Raw genomic sequence first — 19001 nt, 5'->3', positions numbered from 1 at the left:
TGAAGAACAACAGCGGAACAATGAGTCCTATTCTCACGCAGCATACTGTAGGCATTTTATTCACTTTATTAATAGTATGGAATAACAGCAAAAACTTTTAAGATACTGTCATATTTGTAATATAATATGTTTAGATATACATAGAATATGCAGTGCACATTAGTATATATATAAATGTGCATATGCAATGTAAACACATGGGACGCATCTTCCTCGTTCCTCATTGGCTGCTGCATGTATTTTTACATGTATAATTTACAATTATCATTAGGGCTCTTAATGAAGCCTCACTTTCACAGACATACAGACCAGATATTTACTAACCCCTGTAAAGCATGTTGGATACTGTTCTCAAAACATACATTTACATTACTGCATTTAATATATGCTTTTATTGTAGAAGGAATAGAAGAAATACTTCACCCAAAAATTTTAAAAGTTGCTTAAAATTATCTCAGTCAGGTGAATGGGCGCCATCAGAATGAGTTCAAACAGCTGATAAAAGCATCACAATAACCTTGTAAAGATAAAAGCTGTGTGTTTATGTTCAACAAATTCATCACCACATTTTAACTTTAAACAGTTGCTTGTGTCAAATATATGAGTGCTCTATCCATATATTGTTTGCTCCAGTGATAAAGCCCCCCCCCCCCCCTTTTTTTTTTATCAGGACAGAAATATGCACATATTTTGATGTGAGAGGACAACTGTGTATGGAAGTTTTCACTAGAGAAAGTGCTATTGATTATGGACTTTTCATTACAGGGTGAACTACTCCTTTAAAATAGAGAAACGCAAGCAATTTGTAATAGAAACAATATTCATAATCTACAGCAATAATAGACAAAATAATACACCTGTTTCTTTCTGTCTTCAAATCTAAGACTTGCTTCTAAGAATCCAGGAGCAATTGGCCATTATACAGAAACACCTGCATTTGCATTTTTAACGACACTTCAGAAGCCTGACCAATAAAGAGTAGTTATAAAGACGTGACTAACAAGTAAGACTGTAGAATTGCAACATAAAGCATGCAATATGTCTGCTTTTCTCTTCCAGACAGCTGTATCCGCCTACAAATGCATTTTATGCAGATCAGTCATGCAACTGTGCTCCATACATTCAATGTTTCAGAATCAAATGCATTGACTGTTATTTAGGGGCACCATCGTGGCAGAAAGAGAGAATGGGAACGCTGGCAGAAGAGTCTGGAGTGGTAGGCAGCATGTAAAACAGGCCGTATTAGCTCTGACAGATGCTCATAAATCACTGTACGTGTGTGGTGAGGCCTGTGGTGCAGTGGCAAGCGGTTTTCAAGAAGTGGGCCGCTTAATCTCAGGGTTCAGCGGGGTCTTGGTGAGGACATATACAACCCTCCTGGGCCGGTTTGATGCGGATTGTCATTCATAATACACACCAAAGCGTTACGGTGCTTGTCAACCCCCCTGTAGTTTTATTGGTTTGACAGGGGGTGTCATATATGTGCGTAATTGCTGGTTGTGTGGATGTTTTTATTGGATTGTTTGCACAGTAAAGAAGCACTACGTGCTCCTCTGTGCCTCGAATTCAACATATGCTGCTTTGTTTGTTCGTGACATCTTATTTAGGATTGTCTAACAGCATTTCACCCCTAATGCAACAATACAGTGGATCTGAAAATGAAGCCTTCGGAGAACCAAATGTGTTGTGTAAATTCATTTGACTTGTTACTCTGAGCTCCACAGAGGTGATCGATTGCGTTTTACGGTCCACAACAGAAGCGAACCACCTCTAGAGATGCTATTGAGGTTTTTAGTGAGCTTGGTCTGGAATTGCTCTTCAAATCTCTCCTCTGGCTTGTCAGCACTTTGCCAGCGTTCGCCAGCCCCACCCGCCTGCTGCGAGACCCTTTACCTCCACTGGCTCTTCCCACTAAATCACAATTTTTCACCCCTGCAATAAGCTTGGCGAGACTGATGGCAATCAACACCATCATCTCCCAGCTTAATTACGGATTACCCAGAATTCGGAAATGAGTTCTGAAGCACTGATAATATCCAGCCCAAAGCATCAACAGCCAAGCACAGATAACCAGTTGTTGTTGCGATTGAGTTAATAGTCTGTTAAGGCACATCAGAGTGACATTTTATTTTATTTTTGTTATTTTTATATAGTTGGTCTCAGATAGGCAGCATAAATTCATGTTGCTGTTTTACCTTTTCTCCACAAACACAACGCTGTGGAAACCTATTTTGGCCCAGTCCCATTTCCATAAAGAAAGGTGGCTGTGAGCCAGGAAAAATGGTTCTGCATCAGTTTCTTCGGCTCATAAAAGGAAACCAATATTGTCTAAGACATTTGGCCGAATTATTGTGAAAAAATATATAATTATATATTATAACAGATATGAATAATGTTACTTAAATGTAATACTTATTAACAAACAATATCATTATTATAATTCATACATATTAAATAAATCTTAAAAAATGTGATAAATCCTAAATAATAACTATAATAATAAGATCTATTGTATTATAATAATTGAAAACAATGCATTAAGAGATGGGGGGGGGGGGGGGTGAAAACTTTTTTTAATTTGAAGATCAGGGTAAATATAACTTATTTTGTCTTCTGAGAAACATTTTACTATTGTCTGTAGCCTCTGAAGGGCATTACTAAATGAAAAAAATATGACATTTAGGCAAAATAAGAAAAAATGTATACACATCCCCATTCTGGGTCTTAATGCATGGTTTTTCCTTCTGGAGCATCAGTGAGCATTTGAACCTCCTGTAATAGTCGCATATGAGTCCCTCAGTTGTTTTCAGTGTGAATAGATGGATCTCAAAATCATACAATCACTTTTGGAAAGAGTTCAAATATGCAGAAGATGCTGGGAAACCAAAAAATGTGCAGGAGCTGGGGGATTTTTCTAAAGAACTGCAGGCAGTTGAACTGCTCCAGGATCAACCTGTTTTTATACAGTCAACTATCACAAAGCAGAAAAACAGTTATGAATCATCCAGGAAAGGACACACAGTGTTAAGATTCAAGGGTATGTAAACTTTTGAACCATCTCATTTTTTATAAAAAAAAAAATTCTTGTGGAGTATATATACATCTGTTATGTGAAATAGCTTGTATAGGACAGTACTAAATAAAACACAACATGCCACTTTCATGTGCACAACTATATATATATATATATATATATATATATATATATATATATATATATATATATATATATATATCTCATATAATTAGAATATCATGAAAAAGTTAATTTATTTCCCAGAAAAAAGTGTACAAGCAATAGGCATAACTGCACCCTGGAGAGGATTGTGAAACAAAACCCATTCAAAAATGTGGGGGAGATTCACAAAGAGTGGACTGCAGCTGGAGTCAGTGCTTCAAGAACCACTACACACAGACGTATGCAAGACATGGATTTCAGCTGTCGGATTCCTTGTGTCAAGCCACTCTTGAACAACAGACAGTGTCAGAAGCATCTCACCTGGGCTAAAGACAAAAAGGACTGGACTGCTGCTGAGTGGTCCAAAATTATGTTCTCTGATGAAAGTAAATTTTGCATTTCCTTTGGAAATCAGGGTCCCAGAGTCTGAAAGAAGAGAGGAGAGGCACACAATCCACGTAGCTTGAGGTCCAGTGTAAAGTTTCCACATCACCTTTTATTGGAAAATTAAAGAACAATTGATCAAACTTTAACTGCCTTAATCTTTTAAATCTTTTTTTTTCTTCTTCTCGGAGACTGATGACGTAGACAAAACATCCGGTAATGTGGGCCTTCCAGGTCTTGCATGTACTCCCTAGACCTCTGTAGGCTTCTTGTAAATACTGCCATGTATTGTGCACAAAATGTTTTAACAGACAAAATATTACATTCAGCCCAAAATAAGTCGTTGACTTTTGGAAATCCAAATTTTTTTTTTTTTTTTTTTTTTTTTTTACCCACGGTCTGGTGCACAAAGTTTTTTGATTTTATGTTTTGATTTAAACCCATGAAAATACTGACCTTGTTGTAAGTAATAATAAGTAAATGCTGTTCCATTATTGTCTGTTAGATTTGGACTTGCATTGGGCTAAATCTGTTTCAGCGTACTGGCTCTAATGTGAGCCTCAACATCATTTCAGTAGGGTGAGTGACAGAGAGAGACAATGAAAGAGTGCCGTATGTCATTGTTGAGACAGTCACTGTCCTCTTATCTAGTAACCTTTCACCAACACTCTGGGTTTTCACACTCTCACCTCTCAATCTCTCTGATGGCCTGTGTGTTTGTGTGTGTGTGTGTGTGTGTGTGTGTGTTCAGATCTCTCTGAGGCTGGTCTAGCACAGTGCAGGCCTGCTCATGTCATGCTGGGAATAGAATGATGTTCTCAAAACCCAACCCTTGAATTCACTTCAAGGGGGATACAGACTGGTAAAACGGGGAATAGACTAGAAACATAAATGCGACTGTTTCATATTCTGTGGTAAGATATGGATTCCAACATGTTTGGATTTGTATTTTAGCAGTGTGGCTTTGCCATACACAAAAATGTGAATTTATTCTTTTATTTGTTTTTATTATAATTTTTTGACTGAGGCTGAATAAAAGTTATTTTAGTAAATGTAAATATTCCCTTAATTTCTGCTTGCATGGAGACAAAGGGTAAAATATTCCTTGGAGATGTTTGGATGTAATTAAATGTTAAAACTTCTTTCTCAAACCCTGTTGGAATTACTGAGCTTGATTGATTTTTATCAAAAACATCAAAACGGTGAACATTTCATGCCATCTAATTTCTGCACTCTTCTGTACAGCAGTGTTTTACATTATTAAGAGCCCTTCTGACACAGAAAGAGAGGCGAGAGGGGGGTGTGCTGTAAACTCAACGCACAGGAAGTGTCATCACTCGTCAGCAGTGACAGGAAGAAAGATGACAGGACTGACAATCTGAGAGCAGCTTGTGAGGGAGACAGATCGACAGCGGAGATGTCACGAGTCCAGGCACACCAGAAGAGCTGAGGTGTGTGTTACAGTCATGCCTGACACCCACTGTGTCGTAGTTTGGGGTCTCGGGTGTTTTGGGTTTATAACAAGTTAAGTTTTGTCAGTTACCACACACTTTTCCCTCCGATAATAAGACTGGATGATTTTAAAGTATTTACACAAAGTATTTCTATTTACCCGCTTGAAACTGTCATAGTAAACCCACACAATCACAGACAAGGGTAGAACATAATTTTCTAAAACTAGTTTTATGTTGACATTTATCATTTTGAAGAGTGTACACATCTTCATAATTATTTTGAAAATAGTTTTTTTTATACATATCACAAAATATTAATTATACAGTATAATTGTAAATATAATTATATATGTTTTTTATTGGTTTATTTTATTTATTATTATTATAGTTGTAGTATGTGGCATTGTGTAACCTGAACCAACCTTTCAATGTCGGGTCAAATATCTGATATTTTAAAAGACCTTGACACATGGTCACTCATGAGGGTCTTCTCATGATATATTTTTTTTTCCTGCAATTTTTTCTGCATTGCTATATAATTACACTTATATCACTCTGACAATTTTTACTTTATGCCCCTCAAAATAAACTTGAATTCAGAAATGAAAAAAAAGGCATGCTTATAATGAAAAAGGTGCATTTAAGTTATTAAGTGCACAATTTTTATCAAAAAATAAAATAAAAATCTATACAAGATTTGAATACAAAAGTTTTTATAACAGATGTTGTCGTTTGAGCTTAACTTGTATGTGTACAAGTTTTGTTCTTTGGAAGAATATGAATATGATCTCATTTCTAAATGCAACTTCCTTGCATGTTTTACTGGCATTTTTTATTTTAATTCATCACAATACAGAAGAAAAGATCTGTTGCTACTTTATTTCTTTGAAACTTTAGCCTTCATTGTAATTATTCAGTTTTACTTTAGCTCAGAATTGCCTTTCACACATGTATCATCAGTTAATGTGAGAAGACCATGTCTCGCCAAAACACACATGCAGAACACCTGTGAGGTGTGTGTGGGTGTCCATTGTCTTGAATAGAGTGGATGTAATGGATATTGTGTGGGAAATCACCAAACTCATCACCTAATTGAGATGGATGCATTTTTAATGACCAAGCAGCCTTTACTGAACCTCATCTGCTGCAGAACACATTAAAATTTGCCCACATAGTGGACTGCAGTAATAAGCTGCACGGTGGCGAGATCCTGCAATCCCAGCAGCCCCGTCTAATCATGCTGGGTGTGTCGTGTCTGTGGTGTTCTTTGTTTGAAGACAAGACACCTAAAGGCAGTATATATATGAGCATATCTGCCTTTACTATCAATGAGATCCAGACTTTGATTTGAATCTTATCAGTTTCCATTTCATCCAGAAAGACGCACACACACTGGTGCCTAATTAATCATCTGGGAAGACGTTCCCCCTCCGAATAAACTGATTCCACAGGAATTCCTCACATAGGGATGCATAATTAGCTCTAGTCTCGAGTCTTGCTGTCTGTCTCTTAAAAGCAGACGGCGCTCTGAAGACGAAGACTGGCTGGGGTTCGATTAGGGGAATGTGATGTGACTCTGAAGCGCATAAATTCAATTAAAACAGAATTGTTTGTCCATTTCGTTACTAATGGTTTCGAGCTTTTACGCCAGTTGCTCGCTCCGTCTGGAGTCGCTTAAATTAGGTTATGTGGTAGATTAGACGATTAGAGCCTTACGATTAGCAGTTTTTGCAATTTGGACTTTGTTCCTAATCAACCAGACTTTTCAGATCGAAGGTAAATTAGCATTTTAGGCATCACAGGCACTTCTGTCACGGAGGTTGTTCCAAAGGGAAGGAATAGACTGTAATTATATGCCTTGTAAATTTTGGTACGTATGTCCTTTGCAGATTAGGTGATCCCAGAAAGCATTGCAACTGTGCAATTGCAGTTCGTATAAATGATGTGATTAGTGTGTTAGCACTGAAAATTCCCCAAAATTAAAAGTGCACTTCAAATGCCTGGATGATGCATTAACTGAAAAAGGGAAGTGTGCAATGCTCTCAACTGTCACATATTTCCTTTCCTGTTAGACTCTGAATCTGGACGATAAACTAACCATTTATATACTACTTGGTAGAGTACATATTGTAATATTAGTGCATTGTGCATCACTAGGGGCAAAACACTCTTGGTGGGTGAAATAAATAATAAAGTTATAAGCAATGACAGTGTATTTATGTTTTGTCGATGCTCTATCTGATAATGAACCTAACAAGTGCTCGAGTCTGCGGTTGCTATGGTTACCTCTGCACCTAAGTGTCTATTTACCACCAGATGAGTCCTCACTAACTTTCGTGGTTACTTAAACCCAGCTGAAACATGAATAGCTGCTTCTACATGTACATTCTTTGATGGTTTCAAGCCTTGTAGGGGATCAAACCCCTGATACTTTGTAATATCAGGAGCCCCGAGCTAGTGTTCCACATTCAGGGGGTATATTGTGCTCCCCGAAATCTCATTCTCTTACATGCATCCCTTCTCTTTCCCTCTGTTTTTTTTTTTTTTTTTTTTTTTTTGTGAGCATGACTGTGCTGGAGGTAACAATCTCCTCACCATTCTGCCGTCTCCCCAGCAGAGAGAGAAATGCTCCCTGAAACTCTCTCGTCTGCTCTTTTGTCTGGCAACAAAGTGTGTATTTTTCCCTGACCGCTCCAGAGGAGTCTCCAGAAATAATGTGAGGCTTTATGAAGGATATCTTCGGTTCAAACCGAACACAAAAATAGCAGGAAATCGACCCCTGTGGAAAGACGGATGGGACCTCAGGGACAAGATAGATGTGGATGAATGTTGTTCAGGATTAGCTTATAAAACGCTGTGAGCTTTTTCCGGCTCATATCTGTCGTTACAGAGGTTCCTCACTATCTGCGTGTTATACGCAAACCCAGAAGTTAGCACATAGCAAGGACTCGGTCTTTACACCATTATGCCCTGTTAATGAGCATTCAAATTTCGTTTTCCCAGTCCTGCCTGTAATTAATCAGATATTCTCACCTATTTCACTACAAAGAAGAAGAAATCTCCTTAACCTCCCTAGATCTGAGGCAGGATGCATTTTAGGAAACACCTGCTCTGCTTTCGGGAAGAATAACGATGTCCTTGAAAGCAGAGTAATCTAATCGGCTCCTCCATAACTCATGTTTTTGCAATCTGTAACATTTATTTTTAGCCACGGGCTGCAGAAGGCATTAGATATTCATCTTACGTATTCATGGTTGCATAGGTGATTTTTCCTGGCCTGGGATCATCAGTGGAATAGAGATGAATGCATAAGTGCATGCTGGGATAGGTGGATTTTGCTAAGGGCAATCCTATGTTTGGAAAGGAATACTAGTTTACTGCATTTCTACTACTAGAAAATATTATTATTATTACTAAGTAGAATTTAAAGAAAAAAATTACAATTGTAAGATGTGCATTGCATTGTGGGATGAACTATTGTAATTATGTTGGCTTGGCAACAAGCCAACATACTGTTATGCTATTTAAACTTCTTCTTTTTCTTCTTATTATTTTTCTGACAGAAATTCTGAACGCATCTCCTCCTAGGGCTTTAAAGCCACAAGCCCCAAACTCGGCAGAAACCTGCGGGATAGAGCGGTGGTGTGTGCTATATCTTTTCAGACTGATCAGACTTAAAGTTTTTTTTTTATTAATTTTTAAATGTCAAAATACATTACCCATAGACTTACATTATCTGAGAAAAATTGCGCCCCTAGTTGCAATAACCGAGATTAAAGGGAGGAGTCGGGTTTCGTTTCACTTTTAAACCGGTTAAAAATACCAAGTAAATAATACAATTTCCCTCAAACTGACAAGCTAAACCAACATATCTGATTATTACAGGGGTCAGGGCTCATTAATAATTTATTTCTGGGCAGAGAGCAGTCAGAAAGATGAGAGAAGAATCACTGCTGCTCAGCTCAGTCTGTCTCCACGGAGCTCACAACGAGCGAATTCATTCTAATTTAAGACCTTTTAAAACGGCGATTGCACGCAATCCACACGTTAGAACACACCAAGAGCTAAATTCAGATGTTTCTGAACTGTTTAAAGTAATAACATGATATATTCGCGGCAGCCAAATGTCCGCGAGCTGGCGATGTATTTCTCTGAACACTTGAAGTCCACAGAGAATTTACAGCCTTTCGCATTAAAACACTGCAGCGAAACGGCACAAAACAATTAGAATAATATATTATATGGTTTTAAAGTAGTTTTGGCCACTGTCACGCTGGTCTTAGCTGGTTTCTAACTGAATCATCATGCTGAACGTCACAGATGAGCTCGCGACTGAACACTTGAAGTACACATTTACAGCCTTTCACATTAAAACACTGCAGCGAAACGGCACAAAACAATTAGAATAATATATTATATGGTTTTAAAGTAGTTTTGGCCACTGTCACGCTGGTCTTAGCTGGTTTCTAACTGAATCATCATGCTGAACGTCACAGATGAGCTCGCGACTGAACACTTGAAGTACACATTTACAGCCTTTCACATTAAAACACTGCAGCGAAACGGCACAAAACAATTAGAATAATATATTATATGGTTTTAAAGTAGTTTTGGCCACTGTCACGCTGGTCTTAGCTGGTTTCTAACTGAATCATCATGCTGAACGTCACAGATGAGCTCGCGACTGAACACTTGAAGTACACATTTACAGCCTTTCACATTAAAACACTGCAGCGAAACGGCACAAAACAATTAGAAGAATATATTACACATATGAAAATGAGTGTTTATATGTGCTTGTGAGATTTCTCTGTCAGGCTTAACGTCGCAGCAATTGCTCAGCGTTGCATAACATGGTAAAGCAGGGAGCTACACTGAGACCAAAAGGGTCGCATGCATCACTGATTATTTTTGTACCTACTTATGTGTTATGCTATGATTTAATATGACCATTTATTAAAACAGAAATGTGTATTTTAAGAATACGTTTTATAACGTGCTCCGAGCATTCAACACATCAAGTTGGCTTCAGCCCCGCGCTGCGGGAAACTGAACTGAGCAGCTGATGGCGCGTGTGCACGAGAGAGAGCCGCGCGTATCGCGGACAGGGACAGCAACACTGAACAGAGCTGTCGTTCAGGACGTTCACTTCCTCCTGGACCTGAACGAACAAATTCAAATCGCAGTTTAAATAAACAGAAAAAAGAGCGAAAAGCAAAAGAGCTCAATTCAGCAGCGCGGTGTTGTTCAGGGAGCAAGCAGAGACGCGTCTCAAAGTCTTCTTGCTTTTGTACCGACAACAAATACATACAAAATATGTCGAAATACCCGTGTTGGAAAGTGTGTTCGAATAAGTATGTGGTTATGTCTTAAGTGAAAGTAAAGATTTGCAAAAAAAAAATCGGATGTGTATCATCATAATGGATGCGTTTGTCTCTTAAAGGGACCGCGCCTAATTTACTAGCTCTGCTGTCAGAGTCTTTAATGTATGAAAATGAAAGTAAATCACTCACTGCTCTTGACTGAATTACCTTGTAGTACAAGAATTTATCCAAAGTCAATCCAAAAATAGGATAGAATTGTTTTACTAGTGGGTGCAGGCCACTAGTTCATTTATGTAAGTGAGTATGGCAAAATAGTGATCTGTGAAATATTATACCCACTAATTCTTCATACAGTAGGCTACCAGTGAAATTGATTTAAAAAAATAATAATTAAGGACCTGCCCATGTTTTGCTTAAGTGTTTCTTTCTTTAATTGTTAATGCAACCTTTTCACACCACAGACTGAACCAAATTAAGCATTTCTTGCTTGGTAACTGTTCAACAAAGTATTGATAGTTGTGTAAATATTGTCATACTGACAGTCTGAAGTTTTGGTTGATTCCATTACATATCTTTTTATCAAAGTTATCCGAAATTATCAAGATGAATTTGTTCTGAGTTATTGTCATATATTATTACCAGTTTCTAAACTACAGCAAATAAACTGTGATTATGTGAGAAATGTTGAAGGTGTCTGAATACATTTTGGTTTGATTGTGTATTTTATCTTACAGTGAAGACTATGCAGTGCTATTTTACATTAACAAAAACAAACTTAAAAAAAGTAAACATTATGTAAATAGCACAAATAAATAAATAGAATGAACATACAGTACAAATTAAACAATTTTAAACAGTGTGTAACTGCATCATCTATACAAACCATTGTGCTATGACCCCTTATGATCTCCTTGATTTAAAATGCATTGTTTCAGTAATCTTGTGTGTCGTTGCCCACAACGCAACGGTGGCAGGACTGTGAAATACATACATGAGAAAAATAGGCATGACTTATTTCACATCCAGCTAGACAACCCTGTCATAGCTGTTATCATAGCCCAGGCTTTTTATTAAAAAAAAGAAAACAGCAAGGGAGCATGGAAAAAGACTGTTGCAGGTGTATTTTTTTATGGCATTATTATGTGTATTAATTTTGCAGCGGGGCAACTCAATGTTGGGCACACAAGTACTTTGGCTCTTTTGCTCCATGGCCAAGATGGCCAAGCCAACATCAAAGTTAGTTCACTAACTTTAAATTCTAGTTATGTAGTATAAGTGTAATTATGTAGTATAAGTATAAGTGCACTATGGCAATTGTTGTAGCTGATCCTTTATTCCGTGCATACTGAAAATGTACATACTGTGCCCTGGATACATCCCGCAAAAATAGTATGAGTATTATGACTGCTATACTGAGTGTGCAAATTTAGCTCATCCAAACACAGTCTATAAACCTACAATGACTGAAATGGCCCATTTCACAGCGACAACTGAGGAAAACACAAGATTCCACCAATGTTTCTGCAATAACAGAGCAATGGAACGCATTCTATGATTTAAGATAAACAATGCATAAGTAATTGTAGTGAAAATGATGTGTTCCCTCTTTGGTAGAAGATAATGTGCGTCATCTTCATTTGATGCTGCTCCTTCATCCAAGAACTTGAAGTGGAAAATGGTGGAGTAGATCATTAACCTTAATGAGATGAGTTAATTGGGCTCAATCACTCAGAGAAAATGAGAGCGAGAGACCCATTAATGTGAGTCGAGCACTTTCCATTACCTTGGGCCTTATCTCTATAAAGTGCAAATGTTACACCATATAGTTGTCCAGGTTTATTTGATATATAAATCAGGATACTAATGATACAGGATACTAGATGTCTGAAAAGCCTGCATGTGTCAGATTCCCCAAAGTATTTAGGATTTGATGGATAATGCTGTGGGTCTGTGAAAACTTTGTCCCTTTTATGTCCAAACCACTCAAATTAGCTCTAAACCCATTCCCCCAGCCACTCCACTCCTCTGTGTCTGTGTTTTAGCATTTTGGCTCATTTTGCTAACTATCCTAATGATATTTGCTGATAGGACTTTGTCAGAGAGTGAGAATGACCCCTAGTTGGCATTTACACAACCCCTTAAAGACACACATTTAAGTATCAAAGCATTATTAATTTCTATTGGATGTAAATAGTGCAGCTATACCTTGGCATAACACTGCTTTGGCTTATTAGCACACTTCTATAATGCATACCAGATGCTGGTGACCTCATGGTATTTGGGAATGTTGTGTAGAAGTCACAAGGTCCATGTCAGGCTAATTATGTCAGACAATGATGCATTACGCTGCTAGGCACTTTAATATAATGCCTATATGTGAGTCATTGGAGATCTATGGGAGTGCTCGTAATAGAATGTGTATAATGTAATTGATTTTATTCATAAGGCTGAACTTTAAATGTGGTGGAAGCCTGTTAATAAAAAGCTTTATTGCATGTAAATACATGTTCTATGCAACAGGCATCAGGTAACAGATGCTCATGTCCCATTCCATCTATCCCAATGAGATACGCAGATATTGTGTGTGGATTATCTAGTGACCTTTGACCCAGGAACACCCTGTTGGGATTTTGGGGAGAAGTTGGATCTGACGAAACAACATCTGGTACATCCCACCCTTGGTATCCCGAACCTCCCCAACCATGACAAGGTCAAAATACTCTTTTTAGCTGACTCATGGGTTTTTCCTCAGTAACTCAGACTCATTAGATTTATCAGACTTTAATCAGCGTAAACACTTCACTTTCTTGGCAAAATTGTGTTTGCTTTGTGTGAAAATTATATTGCTCAGTGCCTCAGTGTGTTTAATGAAACCAGATGTCTCTGGCTTAGGCAACATAACACTCTATTAGAGTAAATATCTCTGGAGGAATGAAAAGGCCAAGTTTACCTTCCATAGTTTTAGCACATTTTGTTTTATGTCATGGCTGTTTAAACCAGTTCCAGCTAATTTTAGTATGTTTGTCTACAACTCACAAATTGCTGAAAAGGTCAGTCAGTAAATAAAGCATTTATCTAATTTAATATGCACTGATTTGCATGGATTTCCACTTATACCTTGTTGACATATTAGAATTAAAGTTAAGGATAGGGATATCTTTTTATCCGTCCATAAACAGGGAAATACTGATTTACATTTTCACCATGTTTTAGGAATAAAGTGTTATATAAATGAGGTAAATTATATATTAGCAAGCCGTTCTGTAAAAATAGAAATTTCTTTCCAAGTTTCCTTCCTGTATTATGTTACTGTAGAACTTGGTTGAGTTCCCTTTGCTGTCTCAAGCTTAAAGCTGTATCATTTCATTTAGGTGATGTGCGGGTGAAGTTTCTTGTTTGTTCTCAGGAGGCGATCCAGACAGCTTTTTAGTGAAGATTAGCAGTCAGACTAATCATCTTGGAGGTGTTTTATTGTAAAGCGATGCCTTTCAGTCCCAGATCAATTGTTGCTAGACTCTTGGGTTCACCTTGTGCACATCTACCTAATTTATATATTGTGAGTTTATTGTGTGTTCCCCATCAGTTAAAGACAAAATAATTATAGTGAAAGTCTAAATAAATGGTCTTTTCCATTTCTCCTGATTAATAAGGTGAGGCAGAGAAGAGATGGTCTTTTGGTTACCAGGACAATTGCTCCTGCTGGTTCATGACTGAGATTCTTGTGTAAATATGAGCACACACCTGCAATTACCACCAGAGCAAAAATAGTCAAGAGCCATTAGTGTAGCTCAAGTCATTATTGCCCACCTTTGAGAATCCTCAGCAAGTCATCTTTCTAAGAAGAGATGGATTCTTTGTTCAGATGCTTTTTTTGTGTGTGTGTTTGTGTATCTGTCTCCATTTACTTTCCTCTTTTTTGGGGAATTTTACATCTATCCATCCATCATCCATAGTGTATATATCCATCCATCCATCCATAGTGTATCTATCATACATCCATCCATTCATACATATATTCATACGTTGTTTCTATCAGCCATCCATCCATCCATCCATTCATCCATTTATACAGTGCATCTATCCACCCATTCTTCCATCCATCCATCCATAGTGTTTCTATCATCCATCCATCCATCCATCCATAGTGTGTCTATCTTTTCATCCATTCATCTATCTGTTCATTTATCCATCCATCCATCCATCCATCATCCATCCTTCCTTCAATCCAGTGTATCAGTCCATTCATTGATCCATCCATCCATTCATCCATTTGTAGTTTATTCATCTACCCATCCATCCATATAGTGTATCTATCTATCATCTATCCATCCATAGTGTGTCTATCATCTATCCATCTATAGTTTCCATCCATCCATCCATAGTGTATCAATCTGTCCATATTGCATCCATTCATCCATCCATATTGTGTAACAGTATATATTTATCCATCCATCCAGTTCTCCATCTGTTTGAGCAGTCAGATCAGAATACGTTTTCCCCCTTATGGACCCACTGCTATGTACTTCTGCAATTTTGGAGCTAGTCTGTATTATTTTAGTCCGAATTGATTTACCCACAATCCAGTCCTTTTCCAGCAGATAATCAGTGGACAACGCTGGTTGGTAAACAACCCTAAGTTGAAGAGAAACCAGCAGTCTTCACAATCAAACACAACACAGGCGGTGGTCCAAGGACTCTTGCTGATCTTCAAAGAATTGCAAGATGCTAATTCTTTATGCAAATCGTTTGATTTCGACCAACTTTGTTGACCACATCAAAGTCAGGATTCAGAGTTTCTGGGCGACCTTTCAGGCATTTTTTTTTTAGTTCATCTGTGGTTTTTATGTGTGCTTGGGTGGGTGGATATATGTGTCCGTGTGTGTTTGCGGGTTTCAGAGAAATCCAATTTTAGATAATGGAGACAGTAATTGAAATGTATTTTCCCACTGCAATTCGGACCTCCGTAATTTGCCCAGCCTTCCGTAATGGATTCTGCTATGTTGTTAACAAATGTGTCCAGTTAAAATTACACAAGAAAAGTAACAATATCAAACATGCTTACACCCTGATACTGCCCTGTCTGTTTTTATTTGATGTGAGGACCAATTATCGTCTTTAACGAGAGAAAGAATATAGCAGGGCTCTGTCGTCTGCTATAATCACCATCTTACATCCCAAAGCAGCTATATATCTGTTTGACATCACCGGAGACCCTAATTCCTCAGAGTCTAATATTTTAATTAGGGGACTCTTTGAGGTGGTATTTTTCCTTTTGATCATCTGACCAAGCAGCAGGAATCCAGTTTTAGTGTCATTACTCAACAGACATACACTTACACAGAGACACACACAAATGAAGGCATTATCACCAAGGCTGAAAATTAAATTTAAAAGCTCAGTGCCTTTTGGAAATCAAGAATGTTTTATCATGCACAACAGCTTTGGCTGTGTTGAAGCAGTCAGCTGGGACAAACTGCTCAAGCAGACAAGGAGCATGGCAAAACCATGCCAGAAATTAATGGTTAGAATTTATTTAAATATATTGTTTCATATTTACTGTTTCATTTCTTCATTTCCCCCCCCCAAAAAAAAATGGTCATTTAAATTTAGAACATTTTAAATGATCACTTACAGTCTGAATTATATGAGAGAAAAAACAGTAAATATGTACATTTCTTAGATGTTCATAGGTGATGTTCCAGCTGACACACATCCAGACCATGATTATGGTGCTGGTAATTGATAAATGAGGGCTGTGTTTGTTACTGACAGCTGGCTTGCATGGCCTTTCTCCCCTTGCTAGCTCAACCTTCACAGCCCTGAAATAGCCAATTACTGAATCTGCTATTGAACGTAACAGGCCAATGAGCAAATGGTTGTCCAGGGACCAAATTGAGGGGGTGGGCTACAGACTACAGGTGCAAAAAACCCTATGTACAGTTCAGGCCGATGCACCTGATTCCACAATTCTTTGTTCTATTACATGTGTCATTCCCAGATCAGTGAGGTAGTCACTTACTGGTTGATGGGCGTCTCACTGACCGCCTCTGACCCTGGGACTTATGGTCTGTGAGGTCTCCAGCTCTGTTATAAATCAGCTTTTAATTAGACAAAGAACAGGAACGGTTATAATGCTCTCTTAAGGCACTGGACTGGGTAAAATGAACCTTATGAAATTGCACTGGAAGTGTCAATTATTATTATCTTTCTGGAAATATGTTGGTGAAAACTAATGGCAGCATTTCGAGAAGTAGGACACTTGTACTGCTGACATTATTATTATAACAGAATGTCAGTAATTTACATTTTTTGTATTAATAATAATAGTAAGTTAATAACTAAAATTGTATTAATAATAATAATAATAATACAAATTTAATTAAATGTTTTTAATGAAAACTATTAGAACAAGAAATCTTAATACTGAAAAAATATGTTTTTTATTATTTTGAGGGGACAACCAAGAATAAAACAATAAGTTCATAATAAAAGTTAATAATTAAAACATATATTAATAATCATAATAATAGTAATAACAATACAAATTGTATAAATATAATTGTATACATTTATAAGTTTATAATTAAAATGTGTAAAATGTGTTTTTATTATTTTGAAATGAGAGCCAAGAACAAACAAGAACAACAATAATAATAAAAGTTTATAATTCAAATTGTATAATAATAATTGTTTTATTATTATTACTAGTAGTAGTAGTAGTAGTAGTAGTAGTAATAATAATAATAAGATTTATTATAATTTTATGTCATTATTATGGTATTATTATATATGTTATTAATAATAACAATAATTAAATGTAATTAATAAAAATCTATAAATTAATCTGTTAATTAAATAAAACCATTAGAATAAGACATATTACTACTGTAAAATGTGTTTATTATTTTGAAAGAACAACCAAGAACATACAACAACAATAATAATATTAAAAGTTTATTTTTTTATTAATAAGAATAATGATCATAATGATAATGATGATGGTGATGATGATGATAATAAAGTTAATAAATAAAATTCTATAAGTTAATAAAGAAATAAAATGATTTTAATATGTAAAAAACAAAAACAAATAATAGTAATGATAATAATTATTGCAGAAATGCCTCCAGAGATATTTAGACAAATTTAAGGTGGGTAACTCAACCCGATCGATATTCTCTGAAGGCATTTGAAGGTAAAGGATTATGTAAAGTCAAAAAACCACAAAGCCATCCGCTGCATTTACTCTCTCAGTTGCTTAATGGTTTTCAGTATGCTGTGCATGAGTGAGCCCAGGTCTATAGCTCACAAATGTGTTGAAGTATAGCACTGTGATATGTGTCCGCACTGAGCCGTGTGATAACATGAAGCTGACCTGCTCTTACAGTGACAGCTTTTGTGAGGTTGCATGCCTCATTGTCCACCTGGGTGATTGCTTGCCATCTGTAACTCTTCTGAAGGTCTTTACAGTAAGAGCCTTGAATACAGTGAATGAATAGTTGGCTTGTGCACGGTTAAACATGAACTCCATGGGTCGTAAGTAACTCAGAGGCAGCAATAGTAGAAGAAATGAAAGTGTTATTTAAGCTATTAAGCAAGCTTTTCTTACACATTTTATGTGTTATTAAAATCATGGTCATGCTAGAGGTCGCGTCTGTATGGAAGCGGTATACAAAGAGCATCAGAGGCCCCCTTCCTGTCTAATTAGGTAGTTCTTTACTGCAAGGTGTTCCAGCCTTCATTCTGATTGTCAGAAGGATAGCTAAAAATAATATAAGCATGAAGAAGTCAGACCATATGGGGTCATTTCATAACTAAATGAAATAGATATTGTGATTCTCTGACTCTAAAGTGTTATACTCTGTAAAACCCCTCTAAAGGTTTTTGGCTGTTCAAAGGGATTCAGAAGCACTACAGTATGCAATTACAAAATCCACCCCTTTCTGATAACTTTCCCTGAGGTTTTTAACAGGAGGTTTCTTTTGTTACCCAATTATAAGTCTCATTATGATTTTCTCTGGTGCTCTGGTCAGGTTAGTCCCAGGCATCGAAGGGAACAGGAAATCTGGGGCACAGTGGACAGATGAAGCAAGAATTACATGGCACAGCTTGTGGGATTTACTTTAGCCCAGTGGCTTTATATCAGCTTTATCAGCTTTAGTTATGCTTCGAAAAGCTTGCTTTCTATTCTATTCTATCCTATTCTATTCTATTCTATTCTATTCTATTCTATTCTATTCTATTCTATTGCCTTGTGATATTTGAGAAGTTAACGGTATCACTCAAATTATGCATATAATATAATTATAACTTAAAATAAAATTAATAATCATTTAAAATGTAACCTTATAAAATTTCATTTGAGAAAGTAGAAGTCTCATTAAAATATGAATTGTATATAACTATTTATTTATTTATTTATAATAACATTTATTTACAATAAAAATAAAAATTAATTTACAATAAAATTTATAAAAGTAAGTTTCAGAAAGCTTCTCATTAAAAAAAATTTAGGCTAACAGTATAACAGCTTTTAGATAATATAGCATTTAAACAGTGTTTATTTATGAAATAATTTTATTTATGCTAGATTATAAACAAGTGAGAAAGTAGGCCTCTGTTTCAAATTAAGATAATAAGGTAATTATAATTGTATTTAAA

This window comes from Carassius gibelio, chromosome B4, assembly GCF_023724105.1.
Source record: "Carassius gibelio isolate Cgi1373 ecotype wild population from Czech Republic chromosome B4, carGib1.2-hapl.c, whole genome shotgun sequence".
Lineage (NCBI taxonomy): Eukaryota > Metazoa > Chordata > Actinopteri > Cypriniformes > Cyprinidae > Carassius > Carassius gibelio.
Note: the sequence above shows the minus strand (reverse complement) of the source record.